The sequence below is a fragment of the Leptopilina boulardi genome, unplaced genomic scaffold, assembly GCF_019393585.1.
Source record: "Leptopilina boulardi isolate dan_hultmark-lab unplaced genomic scaffold, ZJU_Lbou_2.1 LbouV2_62, whole genome shotgun sequence".
Lineage (NCBI taxonomy): Eukaryota > Metazoa > Arthropoda > Insecta > Hymenoptera > Figitidae > Leptopilina > Leptopilina boulardi.
Window position 1 is genome coordinate 211,171 of NW_026138008.1, and position 3,674 is coordinate 214,844.

General features: G+C 31.7%; 1 long non-coding RNA gene across 1 annotated transcript; it reads left to right on the forward strand.

Annotated features, from left to right (window-relative positions):
• The first annotated feature begins 2,401 nt into the window (after positions 1-2,401).
• LOC127290362 (uncharacterized) lies at positions 2,402-3,201 on the forward strand. The gene is made up of 2 exons (XR_007844310.1): positions 2,402-2,705; positions 3,034-3,201. It is a non-coding gene; the product is annotated as an uncharacterized LOC127290362 (long non-coding RNA).
• Positions 3,202-3,674: the final 473 nt, after the last annotated feature.

The window sequence follows — 3,674 nt, forward strand, 5'->3', positions numbered from 1 at the left end:
TTCTTTACCATGATTACTTTTCGTCGAATTTTTTTGACATACTGCAAAAAAACTCAAAACAACATAATTTTACTTTACTGTAAAGGAAACAGGGAAGAAAGCTATACTGCGCATAGTGATTATTAAATTTTTATTTCAACAATAATTATTATTTTTGAAACGCATACTTTGAAGACTTTTGTTATAGTGTAGGTTGCATGTTAGTTTGCCCTGAATATATATATCGGGCTGAAAAAACTTGTACAAGAAAATGTACATGTTCTTGTACATATTTTTTGTGCAGGTTTCATGTACAAGTACTTTCACATGAACACGTTCATGTTCTTGTACAGTAACATTCGTTTAATAAATTTTATTATTTATGAAACGCATACTTTGAGGACCTTTGTTATGGTGTAGTGTGTATGTTATTTGGTCTTGGTTATGTAAGTAACGCATACTTTGAGGACTGCTACACTGCGCATAGTGATTATCACATTTCGATTTTAAGCCTTAGTTATTATTTATGAAACGCATACTATGAGGACCTTTGTTATGGTGTAGTGTGTATGTTATTTGGTCTTGGTTATGTATGTAACGCATACTTTGAGGACTGCTACACTGCGCATAGGGATTATCACATTTCGATTTAAAGCCTTAGTTATTATTTATAAAACGCATACTTTGAGGACCTTTGTTATGGTGTAGTGTGTATGTCATTTGGTCTTGGTTATGTAAGTAACGCATACTTTGGGGACGGCTACACTGCGCATGGTGATTATCACATTTCGATTTTAAGCCTTAGTTATTATTTATGAAACGCATACTTTGAAGTCCTTTGTTTTAGTGTAGTGTGTATTTTATTTGGTCCTGGTTATGTAAGTAACGCATACTTTGAGGACTGCTACACTACGCATGATGATTATCACATTTCGATTTTAAGCCTTAATTATTATTTATGTAACGCATACTTTGAGGACTGCTACACTACGCATGATGATTATCACATTTCGATTTTAAGCCTTAATTATTATTTATGTAACACATACTTTGAGGACTTTTTTATAGTGTAGTGTGTATGTTATTTGGTTTTGGATATATAAGTAACGCATATTTTGAGGACTGCTACACTGCGCATGATGATTATCAAATTTCGATTTTAAGCCTTAGTAATTATTTATAAAACGCATACTTTCAGGACTTTTTGAAAGTATACTGTACACTTTACTTTGTCCAGATTATTAATGCAATGCATGTTTTAAGGACACGGTTGTTACAAACATTGTACTCAAATTATGCGTTCTGTACATAAAATTGTCCTCAAAGCATTCGTTGTATATATAATTTTGTCCAAAAATTATGCCCTGTACATATAAAAGACGTACAAGTACAATGCATTCTTTGAGGTCATTGGCGGTATATAAATTTTTAAGTCCCCAAACTATGCCTTGTGTACTTAATCCTTGATTTAAAAGTAGTAAATTTGAGTATAAATCAATTATTCCAATTGCATAATGTAGTATTTTTCATCAGGAACCTATATATGCGGCAAAAAACGTGAGTCCCCAAATCATGCTTTGTACATACATATATCCTAGGTGTCCCGTTCTTAGATTTCAATTTTCAAACAAGTTATTTTTCAAATTGGGCTTCAGATTACGAGGCATTACAAAGAGAAAGATTACGAGTATCAAGAAATATTTTCCGAACTTGTTTTTCTCTATTAACACCAAGGTGTTGTACTAGAAAATTATCTTAACATTATTGGTTATGAACAAATTATCTAATAATATCACCTTCAATATTGATATTTATCCAAAAATTCATATTTCATCTAAAAACATAAAAGATTCAAGAGGTCTTTTTATAATAAATCCTTCTTTAGATGTTAATCTAATTAACGAAAAATATTTAACCCCAAATACAAAGATTAACAGATCAGAAATTGCCATTTTACGGCCAGGATCCATATTCACTTCTGGAACCACGCAAATATCAATTGCTCAAAAATTGATTAAATTTCATACATTTATTAAGGATAATCAACCTGAATTAACAGGTATTCTTGGATTATCATTTTTAAATACTAATCCTAATGAATTTCATTTAAAAAAAAAAATTTTTATATATTCAACCAATATAAATTTTAATAAAATTGTATAAATTATAGAAATCATTCCTAATATATTCTCTATTAATATTGATAATAATAATCAAATTCTTAATTTATAATTTCCTGAAGAACATTAATTAAACAAAGTTAATTTTAAAAGAAAGTAACAGGAGAATATGAGCATATAAAATTACATGCACATCTAGGCGCATAATTATGGGCTAATATTCCCACCGACTTGAATTACTCATCGACGCCGCGTGCAGTAGATCGTAGGTAGTGTACACAGCACAAGGAGTTTAAGGGGGGAACACCAGTTGTAACTTTCGAAAAATCGAATTTTTTTTTTGTGCATTTTCTTAAAGTATACATATTTAGAAATGTGTCTGTAAATTTCAAAGTTGATCCGGTGAAAAATAAATGAGATATACAGAACACTGCAGCGGCGCGTCCCGTGGCTTTATACAAGGTGGCCAGCCATACCTGACCCTAACGACACATGGCCTTTTCCTATGATTTAGAAACGGCAACCACTGCGGAAGAGTTATTATATGGTCCAGGAATCGATGACTCTTTGTAACTTGGAAACAAAATTTCTCCTGAACAAAAAAAAGTAAGTTGAAACTTTGAATGCGTTTTTCTCAAAATGACATTTTCCAAGTCGGTGACCACGATTACTCGAATACCATTAAACCGATTTATTTAAAATTTAGTGTGCTTCATTTACACATATAAGTCTAGTTCGTGATCGAAGGATTTTTTTTTTTATGCAAAACTTTTTTTTATATAGCTGAAAATCGACCGTATTTTTTTAACGAAAATCATACTTTTGACTTTGACAGGTCGCCAATTTGTCAAATTTTTTTTTTTTTTTAAATCCTTCGATCACGAACTAGATAATCTTATAATAAATGTAAATCAATTTCATTTTTGTATTTCAGACGAAGTATACTTGCAGAATGCTGGTCACCGCAATTCGCCTTTTTTCTTAAGGCGCCACTTCAATGGCTCATATCTCCAAAAGTTTTTGTTAAAAAAATTTTTTTTTTCTTTTAAATTACAGCTTTTTACATGTACTTTTAACTAATAAATAGTATTCTTTAAAAAGATTCATTGTTCTTTTGGAAAATATTCTTGTATAAAGCATTATTTTTTGAGTTACAACTGGTGTTCCCCCCTTAAGTTCAGGCGCGATCATTGTTACGGTCGCGAACCAAGTACATCGTAGCCGCCATTGACTTAAACCACTCACTGACGCCGCGTGCAGTAGACCGTAAGTAGTATACACACCGCGCGTCAGCCCCAGGAGTATTAAGTCAGGCGCGACCGCCGTTACGGATACGGATCGAACACACGTAGCCGCCATTACACGAATGAACACGTATTTTCAATTTCTTGAGAAATATAACACATTATACCCAAAAATTCTTTTAAATTCTTTATTCTTTACGCATAATGAGGGTATATTTTTAATAGACCCATCTTTACCAATAAATTTAATTAAAGAAAGCGAATTAAATCCATATTTGGGCATAAATCGAATAATAAAATATTCATTACGCGATAGTACCATAAACACATG